This window comes from Protopterus annectens, chromosome 1.part0 (assembly GCF_019279795.1).
Source record: "Protopterus annectens isolate FY-2018-M chromosome 1.part0, PAN1.0, whole genome shotgun sequence".
In the NCBI taxonomy this organism is placed as follows: domain Eukaryota; kingdom Metazoa; phylum Chordata; order Ceratodontiformes; family Protopteridae; genus Protopterus; species Protopterus annectens.
The window spans coordinates 390804701-390822349 of NC_056725.1; the positions used below are offsets into that span (position 1 = coordinate 390804701).

The following is a 17649-nucleotide window of genomic DNA, read 5'->3' on the forward strand; positions in this document are numbered from 1 at the left end:
AAGTCAGATAACAAAAGGCTGGAAAAATAGAAGCTTTAACTAGCTGTTCAGATGATTACCAGCCTCAAACAGATGCCCTACGCAGACCGCCTCAAAAAAACTCCAGCTTTACTGTGTCGCATATTGCCTACTCAGAGGCGATCTCTGCCTAACATACAAAGCTATGTCAAACCCAGAGCTGTTGGACATGCTCCACTTAAAGAAATCCCAATCCCTATGAGCTACACGCTCTAGAGACCTAAACCTTGTCACCACTATAAACAGAACATGCTGGAGGGATAGATTCCTGTCCCAGACTTCCCATACTCTGGAACAAACTACCTATCTATATCAAACAAAGCTCCTCATTAACACTCTTCAAGAAAAATCTTGATAATTGGATGGGAAATAGGAAATTCACCCCTCTGCTCAACAGGGGCACAGGAAAATATTTTTTTTGGGTGGCAAAAGCCAGGGTACCTTTTTGATAAGGCTTCTATAGGCCCAAGAGCCAATAGCCTAGTACCTACCTATGAACCTATGATCTAATAAAACTGCAAAAAACAGAGGATGAAATGAAGAAAAAACTGGCTGTGTTTGAGCGCTCAAGAAAATCTGTTTCCAAAAAAAACAATAGTAAAGAGAAGAACCAGAGAAACTGAAAGGAACAGGATTTTTTAATTTTATTAAAGCACAAATAAGCAACTAGACAGATGTTCCACAGTAAGATTTGTTAATAAAAATGGCACATTAAGTTTATGCTCCAAACCTGGTCATGAGAAAGCAGCCAGTACCTGTATTAGTAAAGATGCAATCATACCAGCTGAAGGAGCTGATCCTGAGAAAACTGTGGCAGTTTGGTGAATAAATAAAAATTAGAGACAGCAAAGCATTTGTGAAAAATGACTGTTCACTCTACATCAGGCAGAAGAGAAACAAACTTATCCTATTTTATCCTAGCAATACGGATGTGAGGCTCAAGCTGCTGTGTCCAGCTGTATTCAGATTATTTTTCCTGAAGGATCAAATACAATTTTTGATGCAGAACAGACTAAGGATGAAAAAAAAAGTTCATCTAAAAAAAGTGAGCCAGCAAGCAGAAGAGGACTCTGCTTTTCATTCTTCTGCCAGTAAAGTTCATAGAGAGGCTTTTCCCCATGAAACCTTTTCCAGTGTTCCAAAGGAAAATGCTGAGAAAAAGAATAAAGTACACGAGTTGTCTAGAATTAGGACTGCTATGGATCTGAACCACAGTTTAGTGTTGGGAGATGGAAGTGATCAGGAAGAAGAACAAAGCACTGAAATTAATGAATAAATCTAAAGTGATAAAGCTTCAGTCACATTGGTGAAATATGGCTTTACAAGTAAAAGTGGCTGAGAAAAGACTGGGCATTTGTTGACTTTGTTAAACTTGCAGGTGGACTATTATGTCTTTAAAGTTTAGAAGGACGCTGGAATGAAAAAAAAAACAACTGTAAGTAAAATATTTTTTAGTTCTATTAGTGTTTGTATAATATATTTCATGATATAAACTGCATGTTATATTGTAAAGCAGTTTTGTGTAGTATGCAGTCAGGATTTTTTTAAATGTACGGGGGTAGCCTTTTCAGTGACTGTTGTATATGTTAAAAATATTACAGTAAACAAGTATTTTTTAGTTGTAAGAAATACCGATTTTACAGTATAAACAAGAGAAGAAAGGCAGAATGAAGCAAGTTCAATTTAATATACTGCTGTGATTGGAGCAGCTGGGGTGGGGCGTTAACAAAAAGTAATGAACATGTGTATAACTAAGATAATTTCCCATGTTCTTGCAAGGGTAGATGTCTATATTAATGTCCTTGGCTTAAGATGTGAACAGTTTTTTTAGGAAAAAATGGCTTGAAAATAAGACATAATGAATGAATGCCATGAAAAATGCTAATCTTCCTTCATTTGCAAAGATATTAGGTTTTTTTTAAACTAGCAAATGTTCTTATTGACAGGCTGGAAGTTTGCAGCTGAAGTCGTTTAGCTAGGGGAATTCCATACATTATGTTCTCAGTGAAATTTACAAAGTTTCCTTCAAGCATCTGTAAGTTGTTAGTTGTATTTTTCATTGCTGACTACTTTTACTTGGAGACAAGCTGTAGGCAAGTGCAAGCAGTTAATCTTCAGAGGTCTTAGCTTTCTTTGCTGAGGGAAATGCAAAGTTCAAAGGTACAATGGCAAGTAGTTCAGAGAAAAAGTATGAGAATAAAAGAAAAGATAATAGACTCCCCATCAGCTTTAATACATTAATGCATTTAATAGAACAGTGCATGATTTTGTTTTATTTAAAGATAACCAGTGCAGCTCTTTAGGGCTAGAAAATAATGTTTTCTGAAAGCATACACACTGTTTTTCCTCATCTGAGAGGAGAACAGAGATAAGAAAAGAACATACAGCAGTTGTAAGTAGGAACACAGGATGTCACATGTACTTTAGCGTGGGTAATTTTAATTCTAGATACGATTATGCCAGTGGTTGTAGCTGTTGATTTAGGGAAATGGTTCCTTTCTGGAAAGATAATGTACATAGTTTTGTATGTTTGTTTTAAGCTTATAGTGGATGGGGGTGTTCTGAAAATGTACTTAGTAGTTTTTGTTTGGGGGTTTTCATTTAAACAAAAGTCTTTAGAAATGAGATGTGTTCAAATGGAGTTGCCAAACAGCATATGTGTGTAAGACCAAGCTAGAAATACACATTTAAAATAACTGTCATATATTATAAGTGTGGACACTAGTTTTTTTTTTTTTTAACATAATGGTACTCTGTTCTTAGTACCTCTAAATGTCCTTAGTACCTCTGAATGTAAATGGCCTTATAAGTATAGGCAAAAAGGAAAGAGTATTGAATTATATTAAGAAATAAAGAGTGCACATAGTAATACTGCAAGAGACACATTTGGAAAGAAATGAGCATGTGAATTTAACAAAGAAAGGATTTCAGAATGGATATTCAGCAGAATGTCATTTTCAAAGGAAAATGAGGTAGTAATACTGATTGTTAGAGGGGCCCCAATTGTATAGAAGAGGGGGGAAAAAGACAATAATGGTAGATTTTGGGTAGTAAGGTACTATATTGATATTGGAGGAGGATTTAGCTGACATGTATGTATATTCCAACAAAAACTACTGTTATGGAGCTTAATACAATTTTGGGAGAAATAATTATCATTCAGTATGGACTATTACCTATAGGTGGGGACTGCAGCTTGATTTTCAACATTAAGGATGCCAGGACTTAGAAAGGAAAATGTAATAAAAAAGGGTAGATTTCTGAAGAAGTTTGTGAAAATATTTGTTATGGAAAACATGAATTCAGTAGTAAGAGCTCAGACAGAATTTACTTATTATTCCCCAAGATACAATAACTGAACTAGACTGGATGGAGTTTTTATTTCACAGGATGTACATTTAATTGAAAGCTACAACACACATCCAGTAACCTTTTTGGATCATACACAGATAAAAACTAAGCTAAAAATTCAGGGTAATGAAGTAAAATTGAGATACTGTTGCTTTGCCACCTGCCTGTTAAAAAAGAAGAATTTAAGGAATGGGTGTAGAAATTGACAGTTGCTAGGGAAAATAGACATTTCTTCAGAAGGAATAACTAGTGAGTTGGATAAAATTAAAATAAAGTTTAAAAATAGGGTATAAATAAAAGATAAAGAAATATGGCTGAGTAGTTACAGGAATTATTTAGAGGGGCTGACAAACGTTAAAGGATTGCAGAATATGAGAAATCGTACACAACAAGAAGAGGAACAACTGCAGAAAGCTAAACAGAAAATAAGGGAATATTTGGATAGTTTGTAGGTGTTTAGAAAGACTGTTGCTAAGCAACTATGTTCTAATAACAATCTCATAACACAAAATCTTTTAGTGCAGTGACTTGGGCAACAGAAAGTAGAAAGGGTATTTGCCAAACTCAGGAAGCCTGTGACAAGAAAAATAGTTAAGAGTTTTAGAGATATTTCAGAGATTTTATGAAAAGTTGCATACAGCAGAGGAATGTGGAAATCAAGAAAGAGCACAAGTGGAAATGTTTATGTAAGACGTAATTATGGTAAGATTAGAGGAAGATGAGGCTCAAAAACTAATGGTTAAGATAGGAGGAAATGTGATAAAAACAGTGATGTATAATCAGTCCGCAGGGAAGTCTCCAGGGATGATATGTATGTGGGTGTTTGGAAGTTATAAGGGAAAAAAGTGATAACGATCTGGAAGATTTTGTTTAGTAGTATTTTAAAAGGAGGGGAAGTACCAACATCTTGGAAGAAAACTGTTGTGGCTGTATTACCCCAAAACAATAAATACACATCAGACCTAAAAGCTTTATGTCTGTACTAGTTAAAAAATGACAAAGTTGTTGCCAAAACTGATAGATATGACTATGTGTGGTTTTGTGAAGGGTAGGCAAATATTTACAACATTAAAAGAACAATGATGGTTCTTAGGGAAGCAGAATGTAAGAAAATGCTGCTGTTGTTGGTGGGTCTTAATGCATTTTACGGAGAAACTGGGATGTTATGAATAGGGCAATGGAAGCATCAACATTTCTTGATACAGTAATAAGGTTAATTAGGAGAATATATATTAGAGGCAAAAATTAAATTGGGAGAGGTCCTCTCCAATAAGTTGTGCTTGAACAGAGGAACTAGAGAGGCATGTCATCCTTCCCTTTTGTTATTTACTTTATATTTAGAGACATTGAAAAGAAAAATAAAGGAAGAAATTCAAGATACATTTGTTATGGTAATCAAGTAAAGTTGTCTTTATTTGCTGATATTTTGTATTTGATAAATACAGAAAAGGACATAGCAGTGTTATGGAAGATTCTGAAACAGTTTCACATCTTTTCGGGGAAATATAAAATTAACGTTGATAAAACAAGTGCTATAGTTATGTATCCACACTTGAACTGGTTCAGCAATGTCCATATATATGGGACATAAGATGAAGTATTTATAGGAGTATGGATTAAAAAGGTTTTTGCCATGGCAGCTAAAGATATGTGGAAAGAGGCTAAACAAAGGATAGTACAAAAACTGAGAAACTGGAAACTCTTATTTATGGATATGGATAGTAAGCTACAAGCAGCAAAACTGTTTTTAGTCCCTTTAGTGTTAAATACATGTCAGGCATATTTTTATCAGCCAGAGGAAAAGTTGTGAACAATAAACAGTTGAATGGATTTATCTGGGAGGCTAAGAGGGCAAGAGTTAAGTGGGATAAGTTGATCCTCGCTGTAGAACTAGGTGATATAAGATTATCAAATTTGAAGCAATGTTGATGAAGGGGGGAGTTCAAGAAATAAGGAGAGATTTGGATTTTAGATGCAGATCCATAAGACCATAAGGAGAGTAATAACCATCATGCAGAATATTATATTAATAAAGTTGCAGAAAGTGTTCTAAGAACTAAGGCAAATTATGAATGGAGGAAGGAGATTTTGCCAGTAGGGGTGACTGCAAATAGTGGTACAGAAAAGAGGCAAGAGGAGACTGGAATTTACTGGAGAAAATTGGCAAAGGAACCAAGATACTGGGAGCAAATAACTAGAGAGGGAAAGGTAATAAGAGTGGGATGAAGCCAAGAAGAAGTTTGGAGTGCAAGTTAGTGAATGCTTTCCCTTTCAGGGACTGAAATCAGAGTTTAGGCAAAAAGAAAGACAGTGAAGTCCTAAGTTAAAGAGCTGCACTGTTAGATTTTGTAGATGAATCTAAAACAGAAGCTTGCGTTAAAAAGAGGATAATTAGTAGGGTATATAAAACATTGCTTGATGACTATAAGAGTCAATCAGCGGATATTAAAAAAGATTAGGAAGAGAGTATGGAAAAGCAATTTACAAGGGAACAGTGGAAGGAAATATGTATGGCTCCTTAGTATGCCACAAAATGCAGAAGGTTTTGGCCTTTTGGTTTGAAGTGTTTGCATAGGCATTTTTGTACCTCAGGCAGACTTCAAAGAATTTTTCCTGAGGTAAATAGCAAATGCTGGAGGTGTGGTGTGCAAGAAAAATGCACCTGGGAACAAGTCGGCAGATTAAAAAAAAAAAACCTACAGAGTACTGTTTCAGAATTATTGGTGGAGCAAATGGCTATAACAAATGAAATTATTCTTTTGGGTTGAGGCACAAGATCTGAATTGCCTAGACATAATTAAGTTTAATTCTGTTGGCTGCCAAAATGCAATTATACTAGAAAATGGAAATCAAAATCTAAACCTACAGTATGAGAATTATTGAATGTTGTAAAAGATTAAAAAAACTGGAAGAGAAAATGTAAGGAGAAAATTATATAAAAATAAATGGAATTTGTGGGAACAGTACATGTAGACTAATATTCCGGAGAAGGTGGAGGAGTAAAGGGGTTGCCACCTATCCATTTTTTTTCTGGAATATCAGGAAATGAGATTGATTCTCTGGTAGACTGGAAAACACTGTACAAATTCCCGTATTCTGTTTCAAAAAAGGAAACTGAATATCAAAGTTTGTTAAATCGGCTGATTCACTGTGCTTTTTTACAGAAAAGTATAGTAAACTGGCTGAAAGCAGGCATCAGGAATGGAAAAAAGTGGGCGTTCCCATCTGCGGATGTCATAGTGACATCACAAAATGGGTGGAGCATAGGCAGGAGAGGGGTTGAGAATGGGCAGGGTTAGTGGTGATATGAGGGGTGTGGCCTTACTCCCGTCTTAGCCACAATGAAAGGTGGCAACCCTAGAGGAGTAAAGTTTAAAGGACAGAAACAACTGAGTGTTTTATGTAATGTTTGCCTAATAGTTGTCATAAAGAAATACCTCAGTCACCTACAATTCACCATTGCTCGCAAGCTCATCTTTAAACCTGCCAACTGCCCAGCTTTTGCTACTTCCTTAAAACCTTAAATTCACAACCACTCACTCAGATCCAAAAACCAAAGTCTCCTTCAGGTCCAAAAGCCTGCACGACCTCCTGGCCATCTACTACTGTCCCACTCCTTAGCTAACAGTGGAACTCTCTCCCCACACACCTACGCAACCTACCTAACCATACAAATTTCAAATCTCAGCTACTCTCTCATCTTTCTTCCAAATGGGAATGCCCTTGCCACGCTCCAAATTATACCCCCCCATTCCACCTTGTACTGACTCACCCAACTACCTGTACTATTACTTCATTCAACCCAAAACAATCCCTCCTCTACTAAAAACTAATTTCCTCTCTAATATCTATTGTACTATACTCTCCAATCTCAAATATACTATTACCCTCTCCATGCATAATATTTTCCTAACCTGTTAATGGCTAGTAGCTTTATATTTTGAAATGTTAAACCTACAATTGAGTTTATAACAAAAATATTCACTTTTTGTAAATGTTGAAATTTCTGTATTGAGTTACGTCTTTTCATTTTTGTAACATTGTGACAAGCCAATTGCAAATATCATGGAGCTTATCTGTAAATTTTTAATTAGGTGTATGAGCTATGTCCTTTTGTAACATGTGAAATGTAACTTTCAATTATTGTGGAGCTTTTCTCCCCGGGCCTCCACTGAAAATGGGCTCTTCTTGGCCAAGTGGACTTCCCTGGTCATCAAACTTAAATAAATAAATAAAATAAATACAAGATGTAATGTATAATGTGTGTAAATGGAAAACGTGTAATGTGGTTTGTTTTATTTTGTATTACTGCATGTGTGACTATGTCTTAAGTGATATTTTAATAAAGGCATTGGAAAAAAAAAAAGAAACAAACAAGGATGGAAGGAAAGAGTAGCTTAAGGAGTCTGTGAAAAGGTTACACTGTGAAACTGGAGAAAATGAGGTAAACCTCCTTGGAGCATAATATTGGCACAGAATAGAGCGAGTTATATGTCATCATTGTGACCCAGATGTTGAGATGTTATGTTGAGTAGGCTGGAATCCCCTGGATTTGGGTGGGGGAGAGAGCAGTTCATCACCTCCCAATTCAGGAGGATTTTTCACTTTCTTCAACTGCTTCTCCATCAGCCCAGGTATCTCTGGTAGAAACTTTAGTAAGAGAAGCAACTTCAGATAAGGCTCATTTTGCCTCGAAGATGTTTGCATACATGAAAACCAAGTCCAGGATTTGAGTTTTCAAATTTCATGTAGCAATTTTCCACGACTGAATATCAGTTCCCATTCTTCTATAGCAGGAACTAAAGAAGATGTGTCCATTGCAGTGGCTGCAGATACTTCACAGGGTACTATAGCCATCCGATCTCTTCACTTTTTTCATGGTTGTCCTGGGAATGTCCAAGATTCAGATATCCAAAAGATGTATGTCAGAAGATAGATCTATGTCAGTCTTCTGGAGGAGGGTTCTGAACTTTAGGGCATTCACGGGCTGGACATTGGTGCACCAAACATTGACCACCGTGGCACTTAGCAGCTTTCCCTTGCATTTCAACTACAGAAAATCCATAGACTTAATTCCTTCTCTGCAGAAATATCCACTCAGGCCATCTCAATAGAGCTTACACTGTCCACCAGGGAAGTGGTGGTGACAAAAGAAGGAAGAGAGACATCCTACTCCATCAGACTCTTTAGACTCATGAATATGAAAGTAACTTGCACCCTCAGAGATGTAGCTAGCTAAATTTGCCCCCAGTGCTGTCCGCATATCTGGCCATCCCTCCCCCAAAAAACTTTACCAGAAGTGAGCAGTAGAAAAAAAAACATCATCATCTTATAAACTAATGATAGTGTTCACTGAACAGCAATTGGGATACGCTGATCACATCTCTTAAAGATTTGCTGCCATAGTAGATTCCCCCTTTGCTTCACATTAGTTGTATTTCTGCTTACTGTGATCAAATGGAGTCTCTTCTGGGATTTGATATAGGTGATGAGTACTCCATATTGTTTACCTCTGAATAGAGGCATGTGAAACTCTGAGATAGAGCACACATGTCATTTGCCATTCTTCTTGTTATGAACACACATTTCATCTGTAGAGCTGGATTTACAACATCTTGACCCATAGGAAACAGTTTTGTTTGGTACAGAACGTTACCATTGCCTTCACTCTGGCAGACCCTGCTGCAATACTTCTAGAACCCGAAGGAAGATTAGGTGCATAAACATGATTAATTACTATCTGTAATGGCAGGAAAAGCATTATCTTAGATAGATTTGGGTGAAAAATGTAAATTTGTCATGTGTATTAACTCTCAAACCCAGGTAAACATTGTTAGTATTGATGAACATTTAGATCAGCTGTCATGGCAGATAATAATATAATTAAGATTGTCTGTGAAACTGTGGATGTCTGTTCCAGGGCTACTGCTTTATGATTTGTCCATGCAGCCCTTCTGCAATGATGTAAAGGGCCAGCTACTCAGTGCTTCATTGGACAACTGTAAAATATTTAGAGTGCCCTACTGGAAAATGTTTTGAAGAAGCCTGATGCAAAGGATAACATTGCAATCTGTGAAACATTTATTTCATCCACCATCCCCAAATATTCTGGAAATTAGCTTTCTGAAGATGACCCTATTCCAGGAATCAGACCAAGAAGAGGCAAGATAGACTGCAAAGGCAGTACCAGATGAAGTAGCAGATCTAGCAGGAGATGAAGGCTCAGTCATGTCAGTAATATGTACTCAAGCGAAGGAGCAAATGCTTCCAGCATCAGCAGCAGTGGTCAGAGCACTGGCCAGAAACTACCAGGCTTATGTTCTCCCACCCCATTTCTCTTGTCCATCACCTCCTGGAGAGCTATGTTCCCTGCTCAAGGCAGCAGTGGTTCCTGCTGACCTTAGATAAATGCAAAGAAGCCGAGGTGCAAACAGGTTACAGATCAAAATTCAAGTATTGTCCTATGGTGACATGCCTCTAATCTAAGCTAGACAAAATGATGCTTTAATAACACACAAGAAATATCAACTTGCACAAAGCACCTCAGACTGAGCGTTTTCGCCTGTTAACAGTCAGGCATCATCAGAGTCATATTGGTGCAGTTGAAAATGCATTTAAGTAAGGAATCAAGTACTATCAATTATAAAGATGCTAACTGTTAAAATACACATAAAATACTTTCAATAAAGTAAAATTAGCTACTATTTTTATATACAAACATAATGCCCTAAAACCACATTTCTTAGTGCTAAGACACTCATGAATTAAAATGCATTTTTCAACTGATGTTGAAATACATAGCATGTATCATATACCCATTTCAAAAATGTTTTTTGGTGTCTTTCAAATATTTTGCAAACACTTTAAGCATGCTAAAACACACGTATACATATTGGGCCCTCATTTTAATACACTAGCCATAGAAATGAACTAATTTATGCCTGGTTTCACCTTGGCATTTAGCCTTAGTTGCCATTCCTTTCCTTCACTTGCAAACACAAATCCTGGTCACCTCCCCTGGCATCGGTGTATACACTATTACAAAGAAAGTAAACTTTTTAAAATTAGCACAAACAGGACTGTGTGTATAAAGCACTAGTTGTTGTTGCATTTCTAATGTCTCTGTTGTGTTTCATAATGCAATTTGTGTATAAAATAGTAGCTAATTTTACGTGTATTTTAACAGTTAGCATTTTTATAATTTTTTCTAAGCTAAGGATTTAAATACTCAAGCTTTTTTATGTTAAACTAACAGGATATGAACTGATGTCAGTACTTGATTCCTTATTTAAATGCATTTTGAACTGCATCAGCATGACTCTGATGATGCCTGACTGTTAGCAGCCGAAAGCGCTCAGTCTGCTTTGTGCATGTTGATTTTTTTATGTGTTATTAGAGGATCGTTTTGTCTAGCTACACATTGGTTTGGATTTCTTATTTCATCTTTGGGATTTGCCTCTGTTTCCACTGCGGGACATTCTCTTGTCCTTGTTCATCAAGTGCTTGACCGCAGTGATTGCATATGTAAGGAAGGAAGGAAAGGGTGCACTTCTATATATATCTTGACTGGATACTGCACAGTCTAGACCTTCAGAAACGCAGAGGGCCCTACAGCAAGTTTCGGACTGCCTAGGGAGCCTGGAAATATCCTAGAATGCTCAGAGAGTCAGCATTCCCAAGAAAAGGGGTTACTAAGGTCTTTCCTGGCTATAAAATTTTACATAGTGCCCCTTTCGTTTTAGGTCATAAAGAACTTCTTTCTTCAAATCTGAAGCCAGTGCCAGTATTACCTTTTCAAAAGGCCCTGGGCTTTGTCATCCTCAGTTGTGATCATTCCCATTGTCAGGCTACAGATGAGGAGGATGCAGTTGTCTCTCTAAAAGCTTTAATATTCCCTTCCCCTGACTACTGCTGTAACCAATATGTCTTAGTGGTTCTTTTGTCAGGCCCTGTTAAGTGCAAGCCCCCCCCCCCCAGACAATACCAGAAAATGACAGTAGATATCTCACACCGTGCTTTGGAGCCCATTGTCAACACCTCAGAGTTCATAGTGGCTAGAAAGCAGATGCTCAAGCTTCCAGCACATCATATTGAAATAAATGATGGCTTTCCATTGTGCTCTGTTAGCATTCCAGTGAGAGCTAAAGCCAGGAACACTACTAACTGTGACACACAACACTGCAGTGATGTGGTACATAGATAAGGGATTATCAGCCTAATCTATGTACAGACTAGCCACACTGATCTAATGTAACAGAAAAGCTGCATCTGAACCTCAAGGTGGAATGGATTTCTAAATGCAGAAAACAATGGGATTCTCCCAGTGCAGGTAGATAACATCCACCATGTTTAAATGTTAGACAGGGGAACCCTTAAATATATATATATATATATATATATATATATATATATATATATATATATATATATATATATATATATATATATATATATATATATATATATATATATATATATATATATATATATATATATATATATATATATATATATATATTAGGTGGCTGAAGCTAGACATTTTTAAATCCCAGGTGAATCACTAGCTCCCAGCTGTTGCGCCAGAATTTTACAGGAGAAAGATTAGCTTCAAATATCTACTCAATCAGATGGAACCAAGGGTGGCTTCTTACAGGAAAAGAAAGCAGGAAAAGAAGATGCTGAATTCATCATTATAACTCATGGCTGGCCATGATAGGCCTGGTTCAGCTGGGTGACACATGAAAACAGAAGAGACACCAACCTTTCCATTTCTCAGCAGACTTCACTGTCAGCCTGGGGAGGATTTGTTACATTTCAGCCTTCGTTGCCTCATCTTTGCAGCTTGGACAATTCCAGATTCATTGCACAGAACTATTTATCTTCAGAAAATATACTGTCTGTTCTCAAGGAGGTGAAGTTGCCAAGCAGAAGAAAGCTGTTCTTGCTTAAATGAGCTAGGTTCTCCTTTTGGTGCAAGAAGAAGGGCATCAGGCTAGCTAAGTACCTCAAAATAAGTTAAGCAGGACTTGAACACTCTTCCATTTAAGCTGCTCTTTGTAACCATTTCCATTGCACACACCTGCATTACATCTACTACAACATTAAAGCCCAGTAACTTCAGTATGAGAGTTGAACTTTGTCATGGAGAAGTCAATGCTGCCTCTGCTTGAACCAGCATGCATAGTCAACCATAGCTGCATTTGATTTGATTCTACATAGTGCTTACCTCATCCAGATAAATTTATGAGTTACATGCACTGATGTGCAGGGAGCATTATACCATTTTCCACAAGTACAGGATGTTTCTGAAGACTACCTAACCTATCTTTCATGCCTAAGGTATGTTCCGAACTGTTCTTTAATCAAATCCATCCTGTTTCCTTTCTTTTTTTCCAAAGTCAGATAACAAGGGAGAGAGAAGCTCATCAAATATTGTGAGGATGTATCTAACTCAACTACTGAGTGCTAGCTAGTAGCCTTGGCTGTGACGTCTTCAAAACTCAGACAGTCTAAATGGAGTGGTTTCCCCTAAATGTAGTGATTGTCTCTCCTCAACACTATGATCCTTAAAGATTATGTTCAAGGCAGATAAACTTTTGAGATACCGGTCTGTTTCAATGATTCTATTTCTAGGTAGTTCAAGGCTTCAGCTTCTCATTTATTGTTAGGATGATTATTTCCAAAGCCTACTGTGAATTAGAAATGTTGTGCCAACATCAAAACTAATGCACTATATTGCACCCTGCTGAAATTCTGCTGTTCATTATAATTACTTTGGTCTAAGGATTTGTTGTCGTATTGGGCATTTTTACCAAACAAATGAAGAAATGAGCTCCCAGACAAACAGAAACGGCCAGGCTTTTACTATGTGTTTGCCAGTTTTCTCAGTCTAAATGTTACAGCAGATGTAGATGCAATTTATTGATCTGCTAGAAGACATTCTGCACTGAATTCCATATATATGAATATCACACATTTCTGTGCAAGTTTGTACATATGACTGGAGGCAGCCTCTGTACCTCAACTGGTAGCAGACCCACTTTTAGTGCTGGAAGAGCAGAAGGCTTTAAAGTCTATTCCTACAGCAGGTAGTTGACTTTTTTCCCAATATGGGCACTGTAATGCATCATGGAGGGGGGGGGGCACACTGTGCTTTTGAGTATGCCTTCCTTTGGATGAGATGCTAAACCAAGGTCCTATCTGCCTGAAGCTGGAGGTAGCTCAAGTAGATTTAAAGAACCCCTTGGCACTTATCAAAAAGAATTGAAGAAGTTTCCCAGTGCCCTGACCAAATTTTCCCTAGTCAGTATGAATACTACATTGGGAATCCTCTGAAAAGAGGCCATTAACAATGTGAGACTAATCTGTCAAAAAAGTGTAAATGAATAAATAAAAATAAATTGATCTTGTAGAATGTTTTCTTTTTCAGTCTTCATTTATGGCTGAATATGGTCTTTTGAGTCAGCCTGCTCATCTGAATACCAGCAGAAGACAAATGTGTCCAGATACTCCTGTAGTGGGTAGTTGCACTGGCCTACCTGTTTCTGGGTGATTTGAACTGTGTTGAAGTCATTCGGCCACCACTGGAGTACTCACCATTGCCAGACTATTTTAAATTTGAAGGGGGTATCCCTCCTGATAGACACAGATGTTATTTCAGGTGTGTGGTGCTGCTCATACATTACTTTACTTTGACTTCATTATAGCCTTAATTTCAGCTGCATCATGGTGTAATTCAGGAGAGTCCCTCAGAAACTCAGATGCCTTGCTGTTTTGAGATCAAGATAATTCTGGAAACAGAGTCTGCATTGTTTATTTCCTAATGGGTATGAGATAGTCTTCCCCTAGGGATGCACATCTGTCTGTCCTTTAGATCCTTCTGTGTCAAGCTTAAAGCACATTTCCTTGACTTGGGCTGCACTTCATTGTTCCCATTTTGCAGTTTTCCTCACTTAACTCAGGCTTGTACCATCCACCTCAATATTGATTGCACTTTGTTAATATTTTAATCGAATGGGATGCCCCTTTTACTTGGGGGGAAATGTTGAGAACAGCTCCTATATCAGCTTAACAAACAGTAGAATGAAATCATATATGTAACAGAAGCATTATACAGTTAGTAAAATGACAAAATCTAGAAACACTAAAGGGGAAATATATATTTGTGTGTGTATACATACATATATATATCTATATCTATCTATCTATATATATAATATATATAGATAGATAGATATACAGAAAGATATAGATATATGTGTGTGTGTGTATTCAAGATCTCCTGGGACTACATGACAGGTCCCGACCTCTCTCACAATGGCGGACTGCTAGAACAACAGTATTTTATCCACAATTAAGTGTGCACCATGTAGCGGTCGTGAGGTTTAGGTAACTAGACCGCATGATGCTGATCCTGCAGCTCTTTACCTTTTGATTCATTTGCGTCATGTTATTATGAAACCCACTTGTGCATAGTCACATTTATATGACACTGTATATTTTGTCAAAGTGTTTTGTCAGCGTGCATGATCAGTACAGTTGATGCCTGCTGCTGTTTGCAGTTGTTTCTGTAGGATGTGGTATGCACCTGCTTGTATAATGCATGCTCTTTTTTTAAAAACATTATTCCTTTAGTGCATGTTTTTAGTAGTGTGACATCAGTGATGGGCTCCCTGAACATCCTGTTTTGCCGCTCGCAGAGCTGTGCTTGCCCCACCCAGTTTATTTTGTCAGTCATGCAACTGTGAGTGTTTTCTTCTTCTTTTTTTTTGTTTGATTTTGTTTTTTACATTCCTTTTAGGGAATTTAGCAAAAATATTGCATTTATAAGCCAGACAGATTGAGTGCTCCACAGTTTAGTGAATACTTTCTGAACCATAGTTTGTCCTTTTGGATTCAGTGTAATCCTAGGATGATAGGGCGGTGAAAATCATTGCTGTTGGGATAGTTCTGATGTTGCATTTTATAGAACTGCCACATCCTGGAAAATTGTGTGTGCTGATTATATTTGCTTACAAGGGAGATCCAATGTACATAACCAGAAAAAATGTAAATAAAAAAAAATGACAAATGGTTCATTAATTAAAGATAGATAAGCAGGTTTAGACAGTGCACACAAGTGCTGCATAGTGTTTGTAAAATAAGTAAGAAATGTTTATAGGATGCATAGTTAAGGTGCAGTAGAATACCAATATCTAATTACAGTTACAGCGTTATGATAACTTTGGAGCATGTATTGCACTAATGTTGTACTGACAGGACCTGCCAGTACTCAATGGTTGGATTCTGTTGCCTGCATTTGAAGGGTGAGTCATTAAATGCAGTAACACTTAAAAAGTGGGGATTGGAGCTTCATAAGAGCAGGACCTTTGGGGGAGTACCAGTTGTATAGCACACCTTTAGTGATACATGCTGGGTAGAATATTGTAACTGAAGTCTGAAACTCAACCTTAGCCCCTCAAGACTGAAGTCAGTAAGTCACAGATTGGATAAGTGTGAATGTCACTGTAGCAGCCTGTTTTGTTAGGGATATTCTTTTCTTAACACTGGTGAATTTAACAGTGTTTTGACTGTGGCATGCTTGACACTAAGGGCAGGTATCCTTTAGTAGTATTTAAAGGATCATTCTCTTCCAAAAATATATTTTTGTTTGTTCCCTCTGTGTTACCATTGCAGTAGCTACCTAGGTGGGTTAGGACTAATAATATCTGTATGTCTCATGTTTTGGACAGATCTGTAGTTTGACTTGGCATCGCAAAGTTTATCATTTTGAATATGTGGGAATGCCCTAGTACATGCAGTTTGAGTCAGAATTAGTCCAATTTTGGGGAGGGTCACCTGTTATGTTCCAAACAGTCTTTGTACCTTGTTTTTGCTGTTATGAATCATGTCATCATAAAGTGATTGAGTATTTTATTTTATAACTGGAACCTTCTGCCTAGTCAACTCACCTCCTTCCTTCCTTACCCCTCTTCAAACAAAAACTTAAAACTTTCCTTAATTCTCACTGGCTATGTCCATGTACTAACCCTGACCAATCTATCACTGTTACTAAATCCTTTTTAAATCTACTCTCACCACTGTGATGCATTTTCTGTGATTCTGTAATTGCAAATGAAAGCAAATAGTGAATAGTTTGAAAATGTTACTTACCACTAAATGTAAACATCTTGCTCTAATTTTGTAAATAGTTTTATGAAATGTACTATTCTATATGTATATATTTTTTTATGTTTGTTTTATTGTAACCTTAAAAATTCTTGTATGTATGTATCTGTCTTGGAGCTTTTCTCCCCGGGCCTCTACTGAAAATGGACATATATCCAGTTGGACTAGCCCAGTCAATAAATGTAAAATAAATAAATAAATAAAAATTTTACAGTAGATAACTTTTCACTTGAGCTATCTACTCATCAGATTTTGCTTTTACAAATATTTTCTTCACTGTTCTGACCTTATTTCATTTCTCTTTCCAACTTGTTACAGATTAGTCTTCCCAAAAGTGTGGAGTACTACTCTCCCATACACACACGAAGTAGGACTACTTTCATTGTAGAACGTCACTGCTTCAAGGAAGATAAATCTCCCTATGATGAGACAAACTGTATTTTACATAATCATTGAAATTAGGTGCTAAATTGTTATTGATTACATGCATGCTTAACTAGTTATTTCATTATGCAAATTCCTTATTTTGTACTTAGATGACATGTTCCATTTACTAAAAAAACGTGCTTATGTCAGGCAATATTACTAATTGGTACTTTTGTTTTGTTTTTCATTTTACTGGGCCTTAGCAAGTGTGAAACTCTTAACTGTGTAGTAATGGTTTGACTGTTGCCCTCATAATAGTGGCCAGTGATACTGTCCGTTAGTTTCCTTATGCATATATGGCCACACGGGTGGGGCCTACTGTGGGACAATCTCCCTTTTGCGAGAGCCTCTCCCATTGATGTGCTGGGTATGCATTATGAGACAGTGCATGTTGTGGCATAGAGAAGAAAATACCCCCACGTCTGTGGTGAAGCATGTCTCAAATTCTTGCTACTGTACTCAGCAGCACTGGATTACTGTCATTGCAGCAGTCTCACCATCAGTGCTTGTGCCTTAGTGGGCTGTCCTAGCACATCCCACACCTTCTTTCTTAGAAGAGGCAAACAGGCTGTGTCTTTTCACTCCTGTCCATCTCCATGTGAGCTCCAGGAGTTTCCTGAATCACTAACTGAACAAGAGGGTCACTTAGATCATTGGTCGGTGTTTTATGGGTCTATATTATTTTGT

The 17649-nt window shown here is 37.2% G+C and overlaps 1 protein-coding gene across 4 annotated transcripts in view; it reads left to right on the forward strand.

The window, feature by feature from the left end:
• EML4 (EMAP like 4) overlaps positions 1 to 17649 on the forward strand; it is a 1975061-nt gene that overhangs the window by 1516064 nt on the left and 441348 nt on the right. The gene's annotated exons all lie outside the window — the stretch shown is intronic.